Source organism: Hypanus sabinus, chromosome 26, assembly GCF_030144855.1.
Source record: "Hypanus sabinus isolate sHypSab1 chromosome 26, sHypSab1.hap1, whole genome shotgun sequence".
Lineage (NCBI taxonomy): Eukaryota > Metazoa > Chordata > Chondrichthyes > Myliobatiformes > Dasyatidae > Hypanus > Hypanus sabinus.
Genome location: NC_082731.1, coordinates 29,795,982 through 29,823,784, shown reverse-complemented (window position 1 = coordinate 29,823,784; position 27,803 = coordinate 29,795,982). Strand labels below are relative to the sequence as shown.

At 44.4% G+C, this 27,803-nt stretch overlaps 1 protein-coding gene and 1 long non-coding RNA gene across 3 annotated transcripts in view; one reads left to right on the top strand and one right to left on the bottom strand.

Moving 5' to 3' along the window:
• Positions 1-27,803, bottom strand: part of LOC132381361 (uncharacterized) — a 108,372-nt gene that overhangs the window by 51,186 nt on the left and 29,383 nt on the right.
• Positions 13,615-27,803, top strand: part of LOC132381363 (uncharacterized) — a 52,317-nt gene continuing 38,128 nt past the window's right edge. The window contains exon 1 of one of the 2 annotated variants that reach the window (XR_009508016.1): positions 13,615-13,813. This is a non-coding gene — a long non-coding RNA (uncharacterized LOC132381363). The remainder of the gene's footprint in view (positions 13,814-27,803) is intronic. The other variant, XR_009508015.1, reaches the window with a different exon arrangement.

The window sequence follows — 27,803 nt, the reverse complement described above, 5'->3', positions numbered from 1 at the left end:
CCCTCTAGCAAAGCACCAGATTGACCCGAAAGCAAGCCACCAGAATGGAGGTAACAGGCTCTAACAGTAGCAGATCCACATCTGATATAAAAAGCAGATGTAAAAGAAGTGAAAAGAATTGCTTTATGACCCATCTTGAGGACGTCATCTTTGGTAGCGTTTGCTGGCGCTATCTTCTTCCAGTTCCAATTTCCAGAAGTTGGAGAAATTGTGTCCATGTTGTCAGGTTGGGGACTACCCAGATGGACTACGAGGTCACAGATGCAGATGCTGGAAATTCAAGCTACACACTCAAAATGCTGGAGGAACTCAGCAAGCCAGGCAGCACATATGGAAAAGAGTGCAGTCAATGTTTTGGGCCGAGACCCTTTCTCAGGACTGCTGTTGAAGAGTCTCAACCTGAAACATCAACTGTTTACTCTTTTCCATAGATGCTGCCTGGCCTGCTGAGTCCCTCCAGCACTTTCAGTGTGCTGCCTGGATTATGAGATGTTGCTCCTCCAACACAGCAGTGAAAGAATTTGTCGATACACAGTTTTATAGCAGTGTTGATAATCTTCTAATTTGTTCAGTATTTCATTTTCATACATAAGTTCTTAATCAGTTAAATGGTAGTTTTATTGATAACTTTTTAACCATTTCCATGAAACTTAAACTAATTGAGGCAGTTGCTTAACTGGGCCAAAACATACCGGTCCTGATGCGTCTCAATTAACTGGAATCCACTGTATTTAGCAGAACGCCTCTGACACCCAGTGGCTGCAGGTTATTAGTACAAGGAACCAAATACTTTCCATCAAACTGACCTCAGCTCACATTATCGAAGAATGCTTACATTATACAACCTTGAGGCTTACTTGCTCACAGGTAGCCACAGAGCAAGAAACCTGGAAGAGCCCAATTCAAGAACAAGAGTAAAAAGAAAAGACCAACACCTGACATGCAAGAGGCAGAAGAAAAGCACAAATCTTGTAACAGCATTCCGAATCAAAACTGAGGCCTCAGATGCAAACCCTGCAGCGGCCCAGAGTATGCCCAAAGCCTCACTTCTCAGTTCATCATATTAGCAGCACAGAGCACTGCAGCCAGGGCAGTCTTCATAGCCTCAGTGCCATGGAGATGGCCATCGCGGAGAACGGGGGAAATCAGCTCTCGTCTCCACACTCTTTATCTGGCCCAGCGTTTAACAGTGGAACAGTGAAAGGCTCCGGTGTCTCAGAGAGAGGCAAGAAGATCGCAGGGAGCGAGTGAAATCGGCTCTCGCCCCCGATCTGGGCCGGCATTTAAATTGGGTAAGTGAACCAGCTCAGCGTCCTCTCCCCAGGCCCACAGCCGAATCCAATAAGAGCAATGAGATTCTAAGGGCTGCAGTGGCCGTCCGTTCTATTTGCTTACACCTGACTCACTACGAGGGAGCTCAGAGTGAGTATTTGCAAGTGGTTATAAGGGGTACAGAGGAAGTGGTTTAAGAACATTCTCAAACCCCTAAAATGTGTATCACCCCCCACTCACCCCCCAGCGTGGGAATCGCTGCTCTTGGTCAATCTCTGTAGAACAGCAGCTTTTGGGAGGCAAAAGAAACCTGGAAAAGCCCAGCGAATGTGGTGATCCTGTCAGAGTCCAGAGAAGGAATGACATGGGAAGACCAGGGAATGGTAGCATAGATTGTTAATGGGAAGGTCGTGGATATAGGGCAAGGAACAGCCAGAGAATCCGGGATGATGAGGTTAACTGGGATCCTGCTACAGGGTGAAAGGGTGACTGGGTGAATGGTGTCCTGGACAGGATGTCCTCCCCTCAGTAGTGCCCACTACAAGCCTGGAGGTATCCAGGGCAACTGTCCATCCAGCCCATGCCCGAGGCTCTTTGTGTCCTCCTGGGTGCTGAGCGCTCGGTTTGCCACTGGAGGGGTAGGGTTGGTTCCCAGAGGGTGCTGAAGAGTGGCTCCTGCTTCCGCTTCTCCTGAGCTGCCCTAGGTGACCTGGTCATAGAGTCGGAGAGCACTTCAGCCCACCTAGTCCGTTCTGAATTATTCTGCCCAGTTCCATTGCGTTACACCTGAGCCATAGCCCTGCATGCCCCTCCTATGCATATACTATCCAAACTGCTCTTAAATGTTGCGATTGACCCCACATCCACCACTGCTGCTGGCAGCTTTTCCCACACTCGCACCACCCTGAGGGTGAAGAGGCTCCCCTTTCACCTTTCACACTTAACCTATGACCTCTCGTGCTCGTCTCACCCAAGCTCAGTGGAAAAAGCCTGCTTGCATTTCCCTATCTATTCCCTTCATAATTTTGCCTGTTTCTATCAATTCACCTCATTCTGCAAAGCTTGAGGGAATAAAGTCCTAACCTATTCCATCTTTCAGTTGACGCAGTGATCCCGGGTGACCTGCGCTCCTGATATTCAGATTTCACATGGTGGGTTGAAGTCGGGGGGTCAAGTTACATGAAGTGCCAGGGTTCAGCAGGCACGTGTTTAACCGAGTGAAGGGACTCAGGATAGGATGGATGGTAAAAAAGCAAAGTTAGCGTGCAGACTGTCTGGAAGGGCCCGCAGATGACAGGACAAAATTGCAGCCAGCCGGATGAGTATCAATGCATTAGGGTTGCTGAATCAAGAAGGGTAGCAAATTCAGTACTCGACGTTTTATATCTCAGTGTATGGAGTATAAGAAATAAGGTGGATGATCTTGGTGCACTTTTACAGGTTGTCAGGTATGATGTTGTGGCCATCACTGAATCGTGCTTGAAGGATGGTTGTCGTTGGGAGCTGAATGTCTATGGATACACGTGGAATCAGAGGGATAGGAAGGTAGGCAGAGGGGGTGACGTGACTCTGCTGGTAAAAAATGGCATCAAATCATTAGAAAAGACAGGATCCTTAGGATCGGAAGATGTTGAATCCTTGTGGGTTGAGTTAAGAAACTGCAAGGGTAAAAGGACCCTGATGGCAGTTATAGTCAGGCCTCCAAACAGTCGCTGGGATGTGGACGACGGATTACAATGGAAATAAAAATGGTGTGTCAAAAGGGCAGTGTTATGATAGTCATGGGAGATTTTAACATGCAGGTAGGTTGGGAAAATCAGGTTGCTAATGGATCTCCAGAGAGTAAATTTGAATGTTTGTGAGATGGCTGTTTACAGCAGGTTGTCATTGAGCCTACTAGGGGATCAGTTATACTGGATTGGGTATTATGTAATGAACTGGAGGAGATTAGGGAGTTTAAGGTAAAGGAACCGTTTGGAAACAGTGATCACAATATTATTGAGTTCAACTTGAAATTTGACGTAGCAGTATTTCAGTGGAGTAAAGGAAATCACAGTGGTGTGAGAGAGGAATTGGTCAAAGTAAATTGGAAGGAGATGCTAGCGGAGATGATAGAGCAGCAGTGGCTTGAGTTTTTGGGAAAAGGTGCAGGATAGATGTATACCAGAAATAACAAAATACTCAAATGGCAAAATAATACAACCGTGGTTGACAAACGTAAAAGCAAACGCGAGGGCATACAACAAAGCAAAAAAATTTACTGTTAGATAGAGGTTTGAGAAACTTTTAAAAACCTACTGAAAGCAACCAAAGGAATCATTAGGAGGGAAAAGATGAAATATGAAAGCAAGCTAGCAAGCAATATCAAGGTGGATAGAAAAAGCTTTCTCAATTATATAAAAAATAAAAGATGAGAGTGTATATAGGACCACTAGAAAATAAGGCTGGAGAATTAATAATGGGGATTATTAATAATGGGAATAGACATGGGGATGGCAGGTGAACGAAGTGAGTATTTTGCATCAGTGTTCATTGTGGAAGACAGTAGCAATGTGTCAGGTGTTGAAGGGTGTGAGAGAAGAGAAAGGAGAAGGTGCTCAAAAATGAAAGGCTTAAAGGTACATAAGTCACCCAGACCAGATGAACTGCATCCTAGAGTTCTGAAAGAGGCAACGGTAGAGATTGTGGAAGCATTAGTAATGATCCTTCACGAATCATTGGACTCTGGCCGAGACCTGATGAATCTACATTCAGTCCTGACGAAGGGTCTCGGCCCGAAACGTTGACTGCACATTTTAACGGATGCTGCCCAACCTGCTGAATTCATCCAGCTTGTTTGTATGTGAGGATAGATAAGGGGATGCCTATGACAAGGTGCCACACACAAGGTTGCTTATCAAGTTAAGAGCCCATGGTATTCCAGGAAAGTTATTAGCATGATTAGAGCATTGGCTGATTGGTAGGAGGCAGCGAGTGAGAATAAAAAGATCCTTTTCTGGTTAGTTGCCAGTGACTGGTGGTGTTCTGCAGAGGTCGGAGTTGGGACCACTTCTTCTTATGCTGTATATCAATGATTTAGATGGTGGAATAGATGGCTTTGTGGCCAAATTTGCAGATGATATGAAGTTTATTGTTGAGGAACAAGAAGGCTCCAGAAAGACTTGGGCAGATTAGGAGAATGGGCAAGAAAGTGCATGGTCATGTACTTTGGTAATAGAAATAAATGTGCAGATTATTTTCTAAATAGGGAGAAATTCCAAAAACCTGAGATGCAAAAGGACTTGGGAGTTTTTGTGCAGAACAACCTGAAGGTTAACTTGCAGGTTGAGTCGGTGGTGAGGAAGGCAAATGCAGTGGTCGCATTTATTTCAAGAGGCCTGGAATATAAGAGCAGGGATGTGATGCTGAGGCTTTATAAGGCACCAGTGATGCCTCACCTTGAGTATTGTGAACAGTTTTGGGCTCCTAATCTAGGAAAAGATGTGCAGGCATTGGAGAAAGTTCAGATGAGTTTCACAAGGATGATTCTGGGAAGGAAAGGAACGTTTGATGGCTTCGGGTCTGTACTCGCTGGAATTTAGCAGGATGAGGGGGTATCTCATCGAAACCTTTCGAATATTGAAAGGCCTAGACAGAGTAGATGTGGAAAGGATGTTTCCTATGGTGGGGGAGTCTAGGACAAGAGGGCACAGCCTCAGGATAGAGGGGCATTCATTTAAAACAGAGTTGCAGACATTGTAAATTGACTCATTATAGAGCCTCATGGCTGAGAGTAAGAATGACCTCATATCACACTTGTCTTAGTTTGTTACTAAAAATGCCCCTCTGTTCAGTCAAGGTGGCATGCGGAGGGTCAGAAACACTGTCCAGAATTGCCAGGATTCTCCGTAGGGTCCTTTGTTCTACCACAGCCTCCGGTATATCCAGTTTGACTCCTATAACAGAGTCATTCTTTCTAATCAGTTTATTGAGCCTGTTGGCATCACCCATGTTGAGGCCACAGCCCCAGCACAGCACTGCATAGAAGACTGTACTGGTGACACAGACTGGTAGAACATGTGAAGGAGAGGCCTTCATACTCCAAAGGACCTCAGTTTCCTCAGGAAGCAGAGGCAACTCCAACCCTTCTTGTGTAGAACCTCTGTGTTGGCACTCCATTCAAGTCTGTCATCCAGGTGCACCCCCAAGTACTTGTAGGTCCTCACCACATCCATGTCCTCATAATCAACAGTAACAGGTCAGCAATGCAGGCTTAGTCCTTCTGAAGTCCATCACCGTCTGTCTTAACAACGTTGAGCTGCAGTTGATTCAGCTTGCACCATTTGACACCAGGGCCTATATTCATCCTCCCTTTATACACCCAACTACTGCTGAGTCATCGGAGAATTTCTGCAGATGACGTGATTCAGTGTTGTATCTAAACAGAGATAGAGAGGAATTCAGTGCAGGTAATGGCATTGAATGAAGGTGGTGTTGGGTGAGGGGATAGAACTTATAAAGACATTCACAGTACTCTGGGCATACATGAAACCATCAAAGATCAAGGATAACATTCATTTTTCAGTGAGATGTCTGGCTGAGTAGCTCTCCATCACCTTTCAGGAATCACAACCCAGCAATTAATTGACTGTGAGTCCCGTCTGTCAGATACATTAACTGCCTGAATTGTCCAAGTGAGGTGATAGTCTGCTGCTCTGAAGGGTCGTGCTCCGAGGGTTTGCTAGTCTGATTCCCCAGGCCAGCTTGCTCCTTTCGAGGAGGGATGTAAATCTCCTGTAGCTTTGTTTTTCTGAGTTTGGATAGATTATCAGGTAATTTGAAGATTCATAGAATCCATGCCAACCTGTTTTTCTGGTTAGACCTGTCTACCCACAAACAGAACATTGGCCTGAAGACCCAACCCTCCCATGCACATATCCAAACTTCTCTTATGCTGGCAGCTCAATCCACACTTGCACCTTCATCTGAGTGAAGAAGGTTCCCTCCTGTTTCCCTTAAATATTTCACTTTTCATCTGAAACCTAGGCCCTCTAGTTCTAGTCTCATCCAAACTGGGAGGGGGAGGGAGAGAAATGCATGCTTGTATTTACCCTTTCTATACCCCTCTTACATCTCCTGTGCTCCAGGGGATAATATCCTACCCAGTGCAACCTTTCCCTATAACTCATGTCCTCAAGTCTTGGCTAAGTCCTCAAGGACTGTCTGCGGCCCTGAATGGTGGTGAGGGAGGAAGTGTAAGGGCAGGTGTAGCACTTGTTCCGCTTACAAGGATAAGTGCCAGGAGGGAGATCGGTGGGAAGGGATGGGGGGGTGAGTGGACAAGGGAGTCACGTAGAGAGCAATCCCTGCGGAAAGCAGAAAGGGGGGGAGGGAAAGATGTGCTTGGTAGTGGGATCCCGTTGGAGGTGGCGGAAGTTACGGAGAATTATACGTTGGACCTGGAGGCTGGTGGGGTGGTAAGTGAGGAGAAGGGGAACCCTATCCCAAGTGCGGTGGCGGGCGGACGGGGTGAATTGTTTTAAATTGTTTCCCTAAGATCAATCCGTGCATTCCCAAGCTCTGTCGAAGTCCCTCATGAATGATGTTGAGAATTAACTGCAATTTCTGGTCCCGTGGAGTGGTATTTTTTCTATCGTCTGGGCTTCCATCGTGTTCCCCAATGTCTGTTCCTAGGGTATATTCCTTCAATATACCTGTCCTGTCCTGTCCCAACCTCCAATCTCTGCTCCTTGGACTTACTCTGCTCAGATTAGGTGCTGGCTGTTGTATTCTATTCTCTTCTTGGTTTGCACTAATCTAGTACCTGCTTATTTTTTCTACTCCTGGTGTGTTTTACCTCAGTATCTGTTGTATTTTCCTGCACTGGCATATTTTCTCAAAATGTTCTCATTAAAACTGTAACGGTCGATATCCAGTTCTGAGTCACCTGTACTTGTACCAACGCCTCCACACTCTCTGATAGGGGATGCTGCAGGATGCAGAAAGTTTCCTTCAGCTGAACGCTGGGAAGACCAAAAGCTTTGGTCCCTGCAGTGAGTTCTGTTCCAGGGCACTGATGCTGTTGACCCTTTTCACTGATTTGAGAACAAAAATTCTGGCTGGTGTTGCTGTTCACAATAGCAGACTCCTAATTAGCACTTATTGTGGGGTCCTTGTGTTTCGATAATGATTCGTCTCGTGGTGTCACTCAGCCAAGACACTGATGTTCTGTTAGAATTCCTATGAATAAACTCTTGTTTCTGTCTCTGCATGAGGTTCACTCGAAGCAGAGTGAAGGTTTAAGGGCTTTGGCTCAACGGGCTGAGGCGGAAACGGGCGAGGCAAGGTAGGTTTAGTTTTCAATTTTTCCTGTTATTTGAGGAAAGGGGGAATTATGAGTGTGAGGGCTGCTTGTTGTTCTCGGTATCAGATGTGGGATGTCCTGGAGTCTCCTAGCCTCCCGGGCGTCCATGTCTGCGCCAGATGCGCTGATCTGCAGCTCCTGAGGGACCGTGTTAGGGAACTGGAGCTGCAGCTCGATGTCTTTCGTCTGATCAAGGAGAGTGAGGAGTTGATAGAGGGGAGATACAGGCAGGTGGCCACACCAGGGCCACGGGAGGCAGACAAGTGAGTTACGGTTAAGAGAGGGAAGGGGAAGAGTCAGGTACTAGAGAGTATCCCAGTGGCTGTACCCCTCGCCAGTACTCCTGTTTGAGTACTGTTGGTGGCGGGGGTGGGGGGGAGGCGGGCAGCCTACCTGCGGGAAGCAAGAGTGGCCGTGCCTCTGGCACAGAGTCCAGTCCTGTAGCTCAGAAGGGTAGGGAAAGGAAGAGGAAGGCAGTAGTGATAGGGGACTTGATATTTAGGGGGTCAGATAGATGATTCTGTGGACACAGTCAGGAGACATGGATGGTAGTTTGCCTCCCTGGTGCCAGGGTCCGGGATGTTTCTGATCATGTCCAAGATATCCTGAAGTGCGAGGGTGAGGAGCCAGAGGTCGTGGTACATGTAGGTACCAATGACATAGGTAGGAAAAGGGAAGAGGTCCAAAAAGGAGGATATAGGGAGTTAGAAAGGGAGTTGGGAAGAAGGACCGCAAAGGTAGTAATCTCGGGATTACTGCCTGTGCTACGCGACAGTGAGAGTAAGAATGGAATGAGGTGGACGATAAATGCGTGGCTGAGGGATTGGAGCAGGGGGCAGGGATTCAATTTTCTGGATCATTGGGACCTCTTTTGGGATAGGTGTGACCTGTACAAAAAAGACGGGTTGCACTTGAATCCTAGGGGGACCAATATCCTGGCAGGGAGATTTGCTAAGGCTACTGGGGAATCTTTAAACTAGAATAGTTGAGGGGTGGGAATCAAATTGAAGAGTCTAGGAGAAAGGAGGTTATTTCACTAATAGAGAAAGCTTGTAGACAGTGTGTGAGGGAGGATAGGCAGGTGATAGAGATGGGGAGCGCTCAGACTGAAGATGTAGGGGAGAAGGAAGAAAAAGAAGATAGTAAAGTTGTTTGCATCGTTAGGGATAAACAGAGTAAGAGGTGGAGAATTTCTTAAATGCATTTATTTTAATGCTAAGAGCATTGCAAGAAAGGTGGATGAGCTTAGAGCATGGATTGATATCTGGAAATATGCTGTTGTAGCTATTAGTGAAACATGGTTGCAGGGGGGTGTGATTGGCAACTAGTTATTCCTGGATTTCGTTGCTTCAGGTGTGATAGAATCAGAGGGGCAAGAAGCGGGGGTGTTACATTGTTTGACAGAGAAAATATTACAGTGGTGCTCTGGCAGGATAGATTAGAGGGCTTGTCTAGGGAGACTATTTGGGTGGAATTGAGGAATGGGAAAGGTGTAGTAACACTTATAGGGGTGTATTATAGACAACCTAATGGGGAGCGAGAATTGGAGGAGCAAATTTGTAAGGAGATAGCAGATATTTGTAGTAAGCACAAGGTTGTGATTGTGGGAGATTTTAATTTTCCACACATAGACTGGGAAGCCCATTCTGTAAAAGGACTGGATGGTTTGGAGTTTGTAAAATGTGTGCAGGGTAGTTTTTTTGCAGCAATACATAGAGGTATAAACTAGAGAAGGGGCAGTGTTGGATCTCATGTTAGGGAATGAGATAGGCCAGGTGGCGGAGGTATGTGTTGAGGAGCACTTCAGGTCCAGTGATCACAATGCCATTAGTTTTGAACTAATTATGACTGGACCCAGGGTTGAGATTTTTGGTTGGAGGAAGGCTAACTTTGAGGAGATACATAAGGATTTAGAAGGAGTGGATTGGGACAATTTGTTTTATGGGAAGGATGTAATAGAGAAATGGAGGTTATTTAAAGGTGAAATTTTGAGGCTACAGAATTTTTATGTTCCTGTTAGGTTGAAAGAAAAGGTTAAAAGTTTGAGAGAGCCATGGTTTTCAAGGTATATTGGAAACTTGGTTTGGAAAAAGAGAGAGATCTACAATAAATATAGGCAGCATGGAGTAAATGAGGTGCTGAGGAATATAAAGAATGTAAAAAGAATCTTAAGAAAGAAATTAGAAAAGCTAAAAGAAGATATGAGTTTGCTTTGGCGAGTAAGGTGAAAATAAATCCAAAGGGTTTCGACAGTCATATTAATAGCGAAATGCTGCAATTTGGTAGGACTAATCAAAATAGGACATACATGGTAAATGGTAGGGCATTGAGGAATGCAGTAGAACAGAGTGATCTTGGAATAATGGTACATAGTTCCCTGAAGGTGGAATCTCATGTGGATAGGGTGGTGAAGAAAGCTTTTGATATGCTGGCCTTTATAAATCAGAGCATTGAGTATAGGAGTTGGGATGTAATGTTAAAATTGTCCAAGGCATTGGTGAGGCCAAATTTGGAGTATTGTGTACAGTTCTGGTCACCGAATGATAGGAAAGATGTCAACAAAATAGAGAGAGTACAGAGGAGATTTACTAGAATGTCACCTGGGTTTCAGCACCTAAGTTACAGAGAAAGGTTGAACAAGTGAGGTCTTTATTCTTTGGAGCGTAGAAGGTTGAGGGGGGACTTGATAGAGGTATTTAAAATTATGAGGGGGATAGATAGAGTTGACGTGGATAGGCTTTTTCCATTGAGAGTAGGGGAGATTCAAACAAGAGGACATGAGTTGAGAGTTAAGGGGCAACAGTTTAGGGGTACACAAGGTGGAACTTCTTTACTCAGAGAGTGGTAACTGTGTGGAACTGTGTAGAGGCAGGTTCGATATTATCATTTATAAAAAATTGGATAGATACATGGACAGGAAAGGAATGGAGGATTATGGGCTGAGTGCAGGTCGGTAGGACTAGGGGAGAGTAAGCGTTCGGCACAGACTAGAAGGGCCGAGATGGCCTGTTTCTGTGCTGTAATTGTTATATGGTTCTTCTGCTCCTGGTTCAGTCGTCTGTCGGTGCACACTGTGATAGTAGGACACAAACATAAACGGACCCGGCAGAGGTTCAGCAGCAGCTTGGACATTGATCGGTCAGAGGCAAGGGTGCCGGCTATTCTCATTGGTTGTCCAGAGGATACATTCCAAGTTTCTCACTGCAATATTGAGTTTCTCTAGTGTACGTTCTGAGCTTCTCTGGTCTATGTTCAAGGTCTCCCATGGCCCTCCAGGTTTCTGAGTTTGATTCTATGTTCCTGAGTTTACCAGCCCTGTCTCGGGTTCCCCGCAGCCTTCGGGATGGATATACTGTCATGTCCCCTTGGGCCTGTGCAACGTATTAATTGTAAAGGGATTGTGCATTCTGTTTAATCTTGTCAAGTGTACTTTGACTGGCACTAGTTCTCCTCATACTGTAATTATTTAAAGCGGACTCCCGATTGCTGGTTATCATGGGGTCCTTGTGCTTCAAGATTGATTCATCTCACGTCGTCACTTGGTCAAACCACTGATGATCTGTTGGAATTCCTGGGACTAAACTCTTATTTCTGTCTTTGCATGGGATTCAGTCGGTTCTCTGCACTGGGTGCAGTCATCTGTCAGGGCACACCAAGTTCTTAACCCTCGTAACTTCCTTCCATAGATATTGGGTTTACTATGTCCATAGTTCCCAGCATTTTATTTGTAGCGCTTCACAAATAAAGGCACAACATTAGCCGTACAGATCACAAATCTCCCAGAACATATCTGAAATGTCCACAGAACTGAATTCCTGTTCCTGGTGCCAAGGTTTCAGCAATGCATTAATCTACAACATCCTCCAATTTTTAACCTCACCAGGACATGGCACTGGGAATAAACCAGCGGTCACCACAGTTGGGGTCTTACATTTTAACTCGTTTCTAACTCCCTTTATTCACTCCACAGCAGCACATCCATTTTTCTGCCTATTGTCATTTGAGCCGATGTGTGCAACCACTTCTGTCTGCTCACCCTCCCCACTGAGAATGTTCTGCATTCGCTCAGAGACATCCTCATTTGAATTATACTCTCCTTGTAATTCCTCAGCCCACCTACCCAGCTGATCAAGATCCCACTGTACTTCACACCTACAATACCATCTATTTTAGTGTCACCTGTCATCTAATACTCGGGAATATGGGATCGATTCCCATCAATGAGAGGAATCCATCATCCAGGTATCAGCAATCATTTGGACCAGGATAAGATTCAAAGGAAGAATTCTCAGTCTGTCTCCAGGGGAATGCTCCCTAATTCAGTGTTGTGTGACAATGTACTTGGAACAGGTTTTGGAGACTCATAGTGGGGGAGATAACACAGGGTGCAGAGCAGGAAGTGAGGAGCATGGCCCGGATTTGGATATTAGTCCAGTAACCTGGCCTTAGAGGTGACAGAGACTCCTTCCTTTCTCCTTCTCTCCCTCTTACTCCATGTGATGTACTTGCATGGATAGAGAATTGGTTACCCAACAGAAAGCAGAGAGTTGGGATACATGGGTGTTACTCTGGTTGGCAATCAGTGGTGAGCGGAGTGCCATATGGGTCGGTGCTCGGCTGACAACTGTTCACGATATACATTATGATCTGGAAGAAGGGACTGAGTGTAGTGGATCTAAGTTTGCTGATGACACTAAATTGAGTGTAGAAGCAAATTGTGTTGAAGATACAGAGAGTCTGCAGAGAGATATAGGTAGGTTAAGAGAGTGGGCAAGAGTCTGGCTGGAGTACAATGTTGGTAAATGCGAGGTCATCCACTTTGGAAGGTAAAATGAAAGCATATTATTACTAAAGTGGCAAAAAGTGCAGAGGGACTTGTGAGTGCTTGTGTGTGAATCACAAAAGATTGGTTTGCAGGTGCAGCAGGCTATCAAGAAGGCAAAGGGAATGTTGGCCTTCTTTGCTAGAGGGATTGAATTTAAGAACAGGGTAGTTATGCTGCAACTCTACGGGGTACTGGTGAGGCCACACCTGGAGTACAGGTGTTCCCACCCCCCTTTACAAAGGTAGAGTGTTCCTATGAAACCTTTCTTAAGCTGAAATGATGTCAAGCGAAGAACCATTAATTTATATGGGAAAAATTTTTGTAAAGGCAAAACTCCTCTTTGTAATGCAAAAACAGGTTACTGATGTAGGTCTTTCGTAAAAGCGAAGTGACGTAAAGCGAACATTTATAAAGCGGGGACACCTGCACTGCGTGCAGTTCTAGTCTCTTTACTTGAGGAGGGATGTACTGGCTTTGGTGCAGAGGAGGTTCACCAGGTTAATTCCAGAAATGAAGAGAGATTGAATCGCCTGGGACCATACTCACTGGAACTGATAAGAATGAGAGGAGATGTTATAGAAACATTTAAAATTATGAAAGGGATAGATAGAGGCAGGAAAGTTGTTTCCACTGGTAGGTAGGACTAGAACTAGGGGACATAGCCTCAAGATTTGAGGGAGTAGATTGACAATGGAGATGAGGAGGAACTGCTTTTGCAAGAGAGTGGTGAATCTGTCGAATTCTCTGCCCAATGAAGCAGTGGAGGCTACCTCAGTAAGTATATTTAAGCCAAGGTTGGATAGATTTTTGCATAGTAGGGTAATTAAGGGTTATGGGGAAAGGTGGAGATGAGTCCATGGCCAGATCAGCCATCATCTTATTGAATGGTGGAGCAGGCTCAATGGGCCAGATGGCCCACTCCTGCTCCTATTTCTTGTGTTCTTATCTCTTCTTCATGGCCCTTCTTTGCTTCTCTCTTTCTCTCAATCTGTCCTCTCTCTCTCTCTCTCTCTCTCTCTCTCTTCTTCCACCTTCTGTAAGCTAATTTCAGACTTCTTCAAATCTCCAATTTGCTGCCTTAATTCTTTCTCAGAGCACGGGGTCAGAAGCTGGCTCTGACAAGCTGCCTTTGTACAAACAGACTGTTGGAGCCATCAGGAGAGGGAGGGACGGAGGGAGCGAGAGAGAGAGAGAGAGAGACAGACAGACAGACAGACAAACAGGAAGCAGAAGGCAAAGCTGTTCCTGTGAGCAGTGAAGAGTGTAAAATATACTCGAGGACTGGCAGCATGTACTCATGGAGGGAAAGAAGGAGGGAGCAGGCCAGTGTCGAGAGCCGACGTTTATGGAGGGGAGCAGAGGCCAGTGGCAAGGTAAGGTTGTTACAAATCCTGGATTTCTAGTTGGCTGAAATGCAAGAGTGAGAGTTAGTCTAGTTGCTGAGCAACAGATATTGTTTATTGGCACAAAGGAAGTTGCCAAGGTGGGGTGGAGGGAGGGGGAGTGGGGTGGGGGGCAGAGAGGAGAGGGAGGGAAGCTGCATTGACGAATGGAAAGAAGGAATAAAGCTACTGAAGGAGGAATGGTGTTAAAATGTCAAGGGCAGAGGAATCAGATGGAAGTTGTGTGTACAAGCTGGGAAAAGGGGTTTCACAAAGAAGTAGATTGGATGAATGTGTTGGAGAATAGCAGAGTGTGTGCGTGAGATGGGTATTATGGCTGGAAATAAACACTGGACTAGTTGTTGATCTCTCGAAGATGAATCAGTATGGGCACACACAGACGCTGTTCATGTTACTGAGAATTTAATTGAGAAACTGGGTTTGTGACGTAGATACGTGAGTTCAGATTACATCATGGCAGCTGGGATGTGTAATGAAACTTCTGTGTCAGTGACCAGTGACCATGACTTAGAGGAATAGATTAGTGTTTAAATGCATGACTGAGGTGTTTCAGGGAGGGGAATCTGCTGACTACCTGGTCTGGCCTGTATATGTCTCCAGGCCCACAGTAATGTAACTGACCTGTAACTGCACTGTGAAATGGCTCAGTAATCCACCCGGTTCAAGAGCATTTGGGATGGGAAAGAAATGTTGTTCTACTTATATCCTGTGAATGAATGACTAAAAGTCATCCACGGTTATGTTATATCACGATGCATCCATCATTGTATTGTTTTTATATTTATCTACAGGATTAGGATTGATTTTTAATTACTTTGCAATGTAATTAATTCATTATTAATAATATTTCATGACTGATTACTTTTTATTATTTTGGATTGTTACATCATGATAATGTAGTGAATTGTTTCCATGGAAATTCCATGGATAAGTTTCTTTTTATAAAACTGTGTGTGATAGAATTCCCTCAGAGACGGCACTGGGAATGACTCTGCCAAAATTCTGTTGGTCAGACTTGCCATTACATGTGACAGGTAATCTCCACAGAACCTGGTCGCAGTTATCACTAGTTCCTGCAATTACATCCTCCAGTACCTGACTCAGTACCAGACCCCTCACAATGTGCTCTACATTCTGGGTGCAGGAGTCTCTTCCAGTACCTGATTTTGGTTCCAGTCTCTAAACACAGTTCCATATATATTTTCCAAATTGACTGAAGGTGGAGCATATGGGGTTGGGAATCTGATCTTCAAATTCTTACAAATAAGAGAGTTTCTTGAATAAATTGTTTCTCATATACGGGAATCCCAACCTTCCCGAAGATCAATCGTGCATTCCCAAGCTCTGTCGTATTCCCTCAGGAGCAAAGTTGAGAATTAACTACAATTTTTGGTCCTGTGGAGGGGTATTTTTCCGGTTGTCTGGTCTTTCATAGTTTTCCCCAATGTCTATTCCTAGGGTATATTCCTTCAATATCTGGTCCTGTTTGCCTTCCTCCAATGTGTGTTCCTTGGAGTTACTCTGCTCCAATCAGGTGCTGGTGTCCATTACCCAAATAGTTGTTGTATTCTGTTCTATTCTTGGTTTGCATTAATTAGTAATCGGTTCTGTTTTCTACTCCTAATGTGCTTACCCCAGTATCTGGTGTATTTTCCTGCATTGGCATATTTTTTCAAATACTCTCTCTTGCCAACATCACATTAAAACATGTACATGGTTGATATCCAGTTCTGTGTCACCTGTACTTGTACCAACACCTCCACACTCTGTGATGGGGGATGCTGCAGGATGCACAAAGTTTCCTTCAGCTAAACACTGGGAAGACCAAAAGCTTTGGTCCCTGCAGTGAGTTCTGTTCCAGGGCACTGATGATGTTCAGTCGATTTTCAGTGATGTGAGAACGGAAATTCAGGCTGACTTGGCTGTTCACTGTAGTACAGAGGGACAGAGCTGCTGCCTTTCAGCTGAGACATTGAAGGGAGATTGTGTATGCAATGGAGAAGCTCCTGTACCCACAGTTTTATGGGACGTGGAGTATGGAGATTTAGGATAATGTGTTGAAATATTGGATTGAGACACTCGTTATGAAACATTCCATCAATATCTGGCTCTGGGATGTGTAACAGGGTTCTGAGAAACTCTTCCAAATGAGCCTCTGTTGTCCTGAATATCTTTTTCGGGTGCAGCACCCCAGTATTCCCACTGTGAGAAATCCCTCATAAATGGGAGTAGTATGTGTAGTGCTACATTCATATATTACAGGCTGGAAATCTCTCCGATATTTGTCTCGGGATGCATTACCCACTTGTACTTGGAGGCAGGTGAAGTCACTGCAGTGATGACGGAACTAAGATGGGATGAATGGCTTTCCTCAATTTTATCAACTCCAGACACTTCATTGTCTCCTTTTTGTTTTTTTAATTAGTACAATTTCAAATCATGACATAAACTCCAGCAGAAAACTGAAGGAAAAGCTACAGGCAATGGTTTCCACAACATCTGATTTACAAAATTTGACAGAGCAAGATCTCAAACCCACTCTCCACCACACTCCCCCTCTCATTTTACCTTCTTCCTCACCTCCCTCCTCTCCATCACAAACTACACCCATTCCCAAGCCTTAACCCTACCTTCCTCTCCCCTCCTGTATACCCCCTCCAGTGTCACTTATCCTGCCATTTTCCCAATGTATCATCCACTGCTGTCCCTCTGCCCACCTAACCAGCTCTGTGCCTCCATTTTCCATCTGGCATCCCCGGTGCATTTAGAGGTTTATTTTCTGAAATGAGCAGTTGCAGTGCAGAAGCCTCGGATTGCCGAGTGAGTGAGATGGAGACTCCATTTCCAAACATCGCAGCCACACGGGGATCTCTTGTCTGAATGTGGGGCGTGTATCTGCTGGTCACTGCTGAGCCTGAAATACAGACAGGAGAGTATGATATTGTGTGTGACAAGGTGCAGCACAGACCTGAACCTGTGAGGACAGGTGAACTAAATAACAGGCGGTCTGTCCTCATTCCAGGAGATGGAAGCCCATGAAGAGGAGTATGTCAGTATTCTCTGAGGTCACCACAAAACATGAATCTGAGTACCAGTTCAGACCTTTAGTGTGATACATAGTTGGGCTAAAGTTTTATGTCCTGAGTAAGACCATAAGTCATAGGAGCAGAAACCCCATCTTTAACAATCCACTCCAACATCTTCCCAACCACTGAGGTCAGACTAACTGGGCTATTGTGTGCCTCTCTCCCTTCTTGAAGAGTGGCATGACAATTACAATTTTCCATTTCTTCAGAACGATGCCAGAATCTAGTGATTCTCGAAAGATCATTACTAACGCCTTCATAATCTCTTCAGCCACTTCTTTCAGAATCCTGGAGTGTAGACCATCTGATCCAGCTGACTTTCAGTTTCCAAAGCACCTTTTCCCTGGTAAATACACTCACTTCTTCCCCCGACACTCCTGAGCTTCCATCATACTGCTAGTGCCTTCCCCAGTGAAGTCTGATGCAAAGTGCTTATTCAGTTCATCCACCATTTCCTGATCTCCCATTACTACCTCTCCAGCATTATCTTCCAGCGCTCCAATATCTCCTCTCACCTCTCTTTTACACTTTACGTATGTGAAGAGACCTTTGGTATCCTCTGTAATATTATTGTCTGTCTTACCTTTGTATTCAGTCTTTTTCTTTCTGACTTTATTTAGTTGTCTTCTGTTGATTTTTAAAAGCTTCCCAATCCTCTAACTTTCCACTAATTTTTGCTCTATTATACGCCTGTGTTTGACTTTCATGTTGGCTTTGACTTCTCTTGTCAGCCATGGTTGTGTCATCCTGCATTTTGAATACTTCTTCTTCTTTGGGATGTGTCTATCCTGTGCCTTCTGAATTACTCAGGGAAATTCCAGGCATTGCTACCCTGCTGTTATCCCTGCCAATGTCCCCTTCCAATCAATTTTGGCCAGTTCCTCTCTCATGCCTCTGCAACTCCCTTTATTCCACTGTAATACTGATACATCTGACTCTAGCTTCTCCTTTTCAATTTGCAGAGTGAGTTCTATCATATTATGATCACTGGACCCTAAGGGTTCCTTTACCTTAAGCTCTCTAATCAATTCCAGTTCACTGCACAACGCCCAATCCAGGATTGCTAATCCCCTGATGTGCTCAACAATGATCTACTTTATAAAGCCATCTTTCAGGCATTCTACAAATTTCCACTCTTGAGATCCAGCATCAACTTGATGTTCCCAATCTACCTGAATATTGAGATCCCCCATGACTATTGTAACATTGCCCTTTTGACATGCATTTTCTATCTCCTGTTGTAATTAGTAGACACATATTTGCCACTGTTCTTTATAGGGTCTTTTTATCCTTGCAATTCCTTAACTCTACTCACAATGATTCTATACCTTCTGATCCTATGTCATCTCTTTCTATTGATTTGATTTCATTTTTTACCAACAGAACCAACCCACCCCCTCTACCTACCTGCCAGCTAAGCTCCCAGCTGTAATCTTCTTTCAGCCATGATTCAGTGATGCCACAACATCATGCAATCCAATCTGTAGCTGTGCCACACGTTCATCTACATTATTCCATATACAGCATGCATTGAATTCTATCTTGTCCTCCTTTTACATTGCAACTCATCCTGTTGACTGCATTTTAACCCGATCATCAGTCCCTGCTTGCTAGCAATCTCACTACACACTGCCTCTGTTAGTAAACCAATGACTCGGTCCTCCGCCCTATCACTCCATTTCCTATCCCCTGCCAAATTAGTTTAAACCCACCTGAACAGCTCTAGCCAACCTGCCCACAAGGATATTTGTCTCCCTCAGGTTCAGGTGTTATTCATCCCTTTTGTACAGGTCGCACCTTCCCCAGCAGTGATCACAGTGATCCAGAAATCTGACACCCTGCCCCCTACACCAGTTCCTCAGCCACACATTCATCTACCAAATCAACCTCCTCTGACCCTTACCCTGCTGTTCTCTCAATACAACTCTTGCTTGATTTCCTTAAGTTCACAATTGTTGCCCCAAATACCCATTCACATTCTGCCACCTTCTGCTTATCAAGGCCCAGAGGCTCGGAGTGAAGAGGAAAGGTGTAAAGTCCGAGCGGTTGTGAAAGGCCTCAGACTGCATTGTCTGTTGATTGTGCTGTCGTTGGGGTTGCAGTGTCAGAGAATGCAATGTGGTGAGATAAGGAAGGTGAAAGTTTGGGTTTCATGGGATGCCTCCATTAGTCAATTAGTTACCTTGACAACGGTGACGAAGGTGCTGTAGAGGAAACTGATGATGAACAGAATGGCAAAGGCAGCAACTGTAGGCACATTGTCATTTCCATCCACGTGTCCCTGTTCTTCCTTCCCCTCCTCTCCTGTCAAGTCTGTGCAGATTTCTGAAAGATTTGAGAAAGTGAGAGAGTTGATGTTTCCTGAAGATCAACAACATCCTCATCACGTCAAGACAAACGGAAGACAGGAACACAGGAGGCCTGAGTCAGTTCCACCATTCAATGACATTGTAGTTGATCTTTGACCAACTGCATTGGCCTGATTTTTCCTCAGATCCATTGATCCCTGGGATTATCCAAACCACTTCTGCACCTATTGTCTATTGTCTATTGTCTATTCACTCTCATGTTTAAATTGACCTACAGACCTGACATTGTGGAAGACTGTTCCAAACTTCCATGAACCTCTTCAAGTTGAATGTCTGTTTTTCTTTGCATGAATGTATTGTCCTGCACTGCCTTTTTTCCCTCTTCATGTCTTGGATGATTTATGTAAAATTAGGATTTAGTGTGTTGTCTGAAGCTACATGCCTGTGATGCTGGCAGCAAATTTCTGATTTTACCTGCACCTCAAGGTACTTGTGCACATGACAATAAACTCGACTTAACTTGATGATTTGAGTCACATTTCCTTACAGCATGTCATTTGTAACTTGGGAGCCCCTGGGGAGAACTAAATGAACTAGTTTCTCCTCATTGACTATGTTTGCTCCACCAAAAATATTGACCAGATCTTCCATTAGTGTTCTTCATTACAGAAGCTACGCTCTCATTTAACATCATCCCATCTTGTAATTTGCACTGGGGAGTGCATGTATGCTCAGCACTCTCTCCAAGACAGTTTGTCCCTTCCTAGATGTAGTCCCAAGACCTTGAGTTGGCTCTTGCCTATTCATTTCATCGATTATTATCTCTGTAGTTAAAACCTTACAGAGTGCTGATAGATTTGCCAGTGTTATGTGAGTGGCAAAGTTGTCATGTGGGTATCTGCCCAATATCAGCACCGACTGTTTGCTTTTTGATCACTGCTGGAGATGGATGCTGTGAGTGGCCCGTTGCTGTGTGGCTCGCTGTGACAGGCGGGTCGGCCTCTGCCTCGTGTGGTGTCCCTCTCTTCTCTTTCAATGAATGTCGGTGATATCGGAGATGGTTTTGTGGTTATGTATTTATGGATCAGACTGTTGTGCTGTGTGAGGGGAGGGTGTTTGGGGGTTGGTGTTCTGTTAGCTTTTTGTGGGGGGAGGTTTGTCTTTTGGGGTTTGATGTTTCTGTTCCGTTTTGTGTGGGAGAGGGTGTTTTTGGGGGGTGATGGTCGGGTGCTGTTCTTATTTATATGGCTGATGGGTTTGCTGTGTTTCTCCGAACAATTTTCATATACTTTCTTTGTTTTCTTGGCTATCTGGAGAATCAAATTTCAGAGTTGTATATGGATAGATGATAATCTATCCATATATTATACAATATTGACAATAAATGAACCTTTGACTCTTTGGTCCAGTGAATAGTGTCAGCACTGAACACATTGCTGCAGGTCCCAGGGCATCACTGGCTACATATTGTCCCTTCTTTCTGTAACTCTCCACTTTCTGAGTGAGTTCACCAAATGTCTTCAGAAAGGTGATAAAATACCTTTCCCTGTCTATTAACTTTGCATATTTCAAACTGTGGACCAATCCAGAATGTTCCATCATTTGCACAGTGGAAACTATAATACACATATACCTATATCTACTTGAATGTCTAACTGCTTATACAATGAAGCTCAGAACCAACCAGGCAACACTTCCCACCCCTCATGTTTAAGTCACACACTTTTATCCTAAAGATACTGGCACAGAACACTGGCAGCCGAATGCTTTCCATATCTTCTTTATTGAATTTTGATTACACAAACACAGGCTGACATTTAACCTCTCAAGTTGTCTACACAAGTTTCCAACAGGATCAGACCTGACACACAGAAGTTTTAACAATAACTGCAGGATCTCAGAAATGTTGATAATTTATTTTGATGTATTTAGTCATGAAATGTATACTTCCATTTTGAGCTAATAAGAAAGGACTTGCAGGTAATCTTGCTTGTTTCAGTGAGGTGAACCACACCATCAGTTGAAGGTTGACAATTGGAGTTGTCGGCCACTCTGTCCATGGGAATCTCTGCTGCAGAGAACCCAGTGACCCAACTTCTTTCCATCTCATCTGGTGGGGAAGGGTAACTTCAGAGGGTTCCTATCGGGAAAGGCCTTTTTTTCTTGAAATGTTTACCGGGAATATTCTGCTCCTACTCCATCCAGGCCAATGCTTACATCAATTGTGATCTCTCCACATCTAAAATGTAAAGGTTTTTACATTTGGAAATGAAAGGGAAATTGTGGAAAGTATTCAGCAGGTTAGAGAACATTTATGGACAGAGAAAGAGATAACATTGCGACAGCATCACAAGTGTACTGTGTACCATTGCTTCAAGCACTAGTTCTGTGCCTGGCTGAGTACTGTGCATCTCTCTGGTTTACTGGAACTCAACAACTGTCTAGTGTCCAGTTACATTCTACAATGCCTGCTCCAGTGGAACTCAGTTCCTCCAGTTCTGCTGACAGATAGACTTGCTTCATGTCTCTGAGACGCTGGTGTGCAAACATTGATCCTGCAGTCATTATTTCATCATTCCCTCTCTGACAAGGCCGGCATTCCTTGCTCTGCTCCAGCTGGCCGATCACAGAGCAGTGAAGAGTTTGCTGTGGGATTGATGGATATGGGTAAACAGAGTAGGAAGAAACCAAAGAACATGAGTGAAACAGTTTGTAATCTAAAACCAGAATTGTGCACAGTCACCTCTGGTTGTGTGTTCACGCCATTGTCCTGAGGCTTGGGAACAGACTGTCGGTTTATCTCTGTTGCTCATCTCTGCTTACAACCCTTGACTGAGAAAACAAAATCAAACATCAAGGAGCCAGTCAGGTCACAGCAGGGACTGCAGGTCAGTTGCCCAGCTACGTGACATTTAGCTGCTGGAATGCCAATAAAATGCAGTGTCGGAGCTGTGAATTGCAATGAGAAATGCAGTTTCTGACCAAAGACAACATTTCCTGAAATCTTCCTGTCTCAGGAAGGGGAAGTCGTGGGAACACACACCAGTCTTCATTGAGGGATCAGCAATGGAAAGGGTGAGCAGTTTCCAGTTCCAGGGTGTTAATATCTGTGATGATCTATCCTTGGTCCAGCATATTGATGCAATCACAAAGAAGACATGACAGTGGCTGCATCTCATTTGGAGTTTGAGTACATTTGGTATGTCAGTGAAACTTCAGAGGTTGTTTCCTAACCCTTTGAGGTCTCTCCACCAGTTTCTCTTTGCTTTCAAAGTCTGGTAATGGATTTTGCTTACAGTGAAACTGAACTTATACGTAACTGTCCATCATCCCCTCTCAGTATCTCATTGTGAAGTCCTTGAATTTCCTTCTGTTTGCCGAAAGTCCTTGTGTTGAACTTTTTCCATATGTGGTGTTCCTTGCATACTTCACTCCAGTTGGAGATTCAACTACCACTGGTTTTCCTGTTTTCCTCATCACCCTGTGTGCTGTGTTGAAAGGTGTGGCGAATTTGTCCACTTCTTCTTGCTGGATAAGCACAGTGTCGCCAACTTTGACAATAGACTTTTGAGCTCCTCTGTGGCTGACTGCATACAGCTTGAATTTTCCTTTTCGTTCTGGGTCCTGACCCCGTACTTGCAGTTCTGTTGTGTGTACCTCCTTGATGTGGTAACTTCCCCCTCACTTTGTGGTTGTGAGAAGTTCAGGTGGACTTTTCCCCGTGTTGGCATGTTCCACACATCTGTCCACAGTCTCAGTTCACATTTCCAATCAGGCAGGTCCTCATCCTTTCCATCAGTGATGTATTTTGGCGCTTCACTTCACCATTTGCCTGAGCCCACTTTGGGCACTGTTCTCAGTCGTTTGATTCCATTACTCTCACAATATTCCCTGTAATTGGACTTGTGAATTGAGGTCCATTACCTGATTTGATGGATATACGCAGTCCATGTCAGCTGAAAATGTTCTGCAGACTGTCAATAACTCCAAGCAATGCAGACACAGACTGGCTGGTCTTGGTCACTGTCAGACAGTCATTGAGTCATAGAAAACAGGCCCATCTAGTCACAACTTAAACATAACATCCTGTCTCCTGTACTCAATACCTTGATTTATGAAGGCCAGTGTGCCAAAACATTTCTTTGAGATCCTATCTCCCTGTGCCTCCACTTTCAATGAATTATGGACCTGTGTTCCCAGATCCCTTTGTCTACTGCACTCCTCAGTGTCCTATCGTTCACTGTGTAAGACCTACTCTGGCTGGTCCTATCGAAGTGCAACACCTCACACTTGTCCGCAATAAATTCCCTCTGCCATTTTTCAGCCCATTTTACCAGCCGGTCCAGATCCCACTGCAAGCTCTGATAGTCTTCCTTCTGTCTTGTGGTCAACTGTAAATTTGCTGATCCAGTTAACCACAATGTCATCCAAATCATTGATAAAGATGACAAACAGCAGTGGACTCAGCATCAATCCCTGAGGCACAGGTCTCCAGTCAGAGAGGCAACCATTGACTATCAGTCTCTGGCTTCCCTCACAAAGCCAATGACTAATCCAATTTACTTCCTCATCTTGAATGCCGAGCTACTGACCCTTCCTGACCACCCTCCCATGTGGGACCTTGTCAAATGCCATGCTGAGGTTCATGTTGCTAACAGCCACTGCCTTGTCTTCATCAACTTTCCTAGTAACTTCCTCAATAACCTCCATAAGATTGGCTAGACACAAAACCATGCTGACTGTCCTTAATCAGTCCAAGTCAATCCAAAATCTCATATATCTGGTCCCTTAGAATACCTTCCAATAACTTTCCCAGTACAGATGTCAGGCTCACTGGGCTATAATTACCTGGTTTATTTTTACAGCCTTTTTTAAACAGTGGAACAATGTCAGCTATACCTCGCCTGGCGCTGAGGATGTTTTAAATATCTCTGCCAGCCACCAACCCCCTGCAATTTCTGCACTTTCCTTCCACAGGGTCAGAGGGAACACCTTGTCAGGCCCTGGGAATTTATCCACCTTAATTTGCTTAAAGACAGTAAACATCTCCTCCTCTGTAATCTGTAAAGGGTCCATGTCCTTGCTTCTGCTTTGCCTCACTTCTATAGACTCTTTGTTCATCTCCCAAGTAAATACAGATGCAAACAAATCCATTTAAGATTTCCCCATCCCCTTTGTCTCCATGCAGAGATTACCATTCTGATCTTCGAGAGAATCAACTTTGTTCCTTGCAGTCATTGTGCTCTTAACATATCTGTAGAATCCCTTAGGATTCCCCTTCACTTTGTCTGCTCGGGCAACCTCGTCCATTCTTTTAACCCTTCTTATTTCTTTTTAGGGTTTTCTTACATTTTTTACACTCCATAAGTACCTCATTTGTTCCTACCTGCCTATACCTGCTGTCCACTCCCCTTTTCTTCTTAATCAGCACCTCAGCATCTCTTGAAGACCAAGACTTCCTAAACCTGTCGTTGTTGCCTTTAATTCTGACAGGCACATACAAGCAATGTTCTCTCAAAGTTTCACTTTTGAAAGATTTCCACTTACCAAGTAGACCTTTGCCAGAGAAAAGCCTGTCCCAATTCACACTTACCAGATCCTCTCTGATACCATCAAAATTGGCCTTTCTCCAATTTAGAATCTGAACCTAGGAACCAGATCTATCTTCTTTCCATATTTATTTTGAAAGTAATGGCATTATGATCAGTAGATGCAAAATGTTCCCATACACAATCTTCTGTCACCTGCCCTGTCTCATTCCTGAATAAGAAATCAAGTATCGCACACACTCTGCTGGGATTTCTATGTACTGATTAAGGAAACTTTCTGGAATACATTTGACAAATTCTATCCCTTTTTTAGTCTGAGAGTCCATGTCAAAATGTGGAAAGTTGAAATCTCCTACTATCACAACCTTATGTTTCTTGCAAAAGTCTGTGATCTCCCAACAAATTTGTACCTGTAAATCCTGCAGACTGTTGGGTGGTCTATAATATTGTCCCATTAATGTGGTCACACCTTTCTTATTTCTCATTTCCACCCATAAAGTCTCACAAGAGGAGTTCCCCAGTCTCTCCTGACGGATGACTGTTGTGACAATTTCCCTGACTAGTTACACCATCCCTCCCTCTTTAACCCCTCCTGCACTGACGTGTCTAAAACAACAGAACCCTGGAATATTGAGTTGCCAATCCTGCCTCTCCTTCAACCAAGTCTCACTAATGGCTAGAATATCATAATTCCATGTGTTGATCTATGACATGAGCTCATTTACTTTTCCTACAATACTTCTTGCATTGAAATAAACGCAGCTCAGAACATGCTCAACCTTCTAATTCCTGCCATCTGATTCCCCAATCTCTCCACTATCTGTCCTGACACCTTGGTTCTCAACCCCTGCAACTCTAGTTGAACCCGTCCCCACCCTCATGATGCAGCATTAGCAAACCTTCCCACCAGGATATTAGTCCCCCTCCGGTACAGATGTAAACCGTCTGCCCTGACAGACAGATGTTTTACTGCGCCATTACAACACAACAGTTCCCAACAATGATACGTTTCATTCAGTTAGTGACACACAGGCACGAGATGAGGAGCAGCCAAATTAGTGGGGACAAGGAGTCCTCAAACAGTGATCTGACATCTTTGACACAAATATATTGTCTGGTCAGTGGTTGGGCACTCTCAACTCTTTGTCAGATGGCCGTAGGTTCAAATTTCTCTGACCATTTGTTGACAGCTGATTGTTGGGATTCCTGATGCAGGGAGGGTTTAGACACCATAGATACAAAGATTACTATTTCTCTCTGAGTGTGTGTCACCCACCCCACCTCATGTTGAAAGTTCCTTATTTTACATCACCAAAAATCACAACCAAGACATACTTATGTCATATTTATTGAACTTGGATCGGTACATTGACAGATACAAAGATTTAATACATTGTGCCATCCCACACAGGGTTGAAATCCATTCAAGCATGGCAGAAGAAGGTCTGAGAATGTACACACAAATTCAGAGATTTGGGCTGAATCATGTTTATTGTTTAATTTGGTTCTAGATCTTAATTTCATTTTTAATTATTTTAAAAGGTCCAGCTTTTTATCATGTTTTAAACAGCTAAATAATCCTCTCTGATAACTAATAATCATAAAACTAACAAAACTAGGGTTTCATGGATTGAATCACACAGTGTTACACACAAGATTTAAAACTATCAGTCAGAACAAGTGAGACATTGACCAGGGTGGGTTTGCTGTGAGATTTATTGATGCTTCGGAACAGGTTGGTTGTGAGCGACTCATGACCCACCACACAGGAGAAAGTGGTGCCGCTCTTCCACTCCTCAGGAGAAACCTTCAGCTGACTGGTCATTGTGTTCCAGCCTTTTCTGGGGTCCTTGGTCACCGGCTGGTTCACAAACCCTGTCTTCAGAAGGGTGTCATTGGCCATCCAGGCCACATAGATGTCTGCGGGAGAGAACTTGGTGACCAGGCACATCAAGGTCCCAGTCTGATCGGTGTCTACCTCATCCGATGAAGGTGGGAGGAGGTAGACCTGAGGACGAGTCACAACACCACCTGGAACAGAGAGAATCTCAGTTAGAATGAATCTTCCAGTAATTCCCTCCTTAACCGACACATTCTGGTCTTGTAGCAACGTGAACAATTTCTAAATCTGAGAGGCTTTACTTTATCTGAACACAGCAACTCGACAGAAAGTGGAACTCAGCCCCTGGACTTGTATCATCCTGTGCTGTTTGTTCCATCTCCCCTGGAGCAGGGGTGGCAGTCTCAGCTGTGTACGTGTAGAGGGAATGAGAACCTGTGGAACTCTCTCCCACAGAAAGCACTTGAAGAATTATCATCTAATACATTCAAGAATGGGTTGTATATACTTCTTCATGTGAATGGGTCAATGGATATCTGGAGAAAACAGGGATAGGGATTGAATTTGGATGATCAGCCGAGACCAGATTGAATGGTTGAGCAGATCGAGAGACCCAGTGACCTGCTCCTGTTCTCATTTTCTATAGTCTATCACAGTGCTGGATGGTGATAAATCAGTCCAATTGCTGAGATTAGAGTCACACTGAATTCTGTCCACACGTACCTGTGTCCTTCCTGATGGATTTCTTCACCGGTGTTGGCAAACTCTTGTCTTCTATCACACACGAGTACTCAGCCCCATTGTTCCAGTCTGCAGCAGGGACTGTCAGTCTGCTGGTGATCTTGTCTTCACCTCCATTGCTGTCTGGACCCAGAGTCCTCACCCCATCTTCCCTCTTCCTTCCATCCACCTGCCAGGTTACACTGAATCCCTGTAAATCACTGTGAACCACCTCACACAGAATGGTCGCCGTCCTCTTCGTCCAGATCTCTTCGAAGGAAGGTTTGCTTAAAGTGACTGAGGGGTGGGTATCTGAACAGTCATCTGGGAGAAACGTTGAAAATTATTATTTCATCATTCCCCAATGGACGTTTGTCACTGACAAGACCAGCATTTCCTGTTCATCTCTGGTCAGTGATTTTCCAATCCCATCAAGATGAGATGAGACCCATCAAC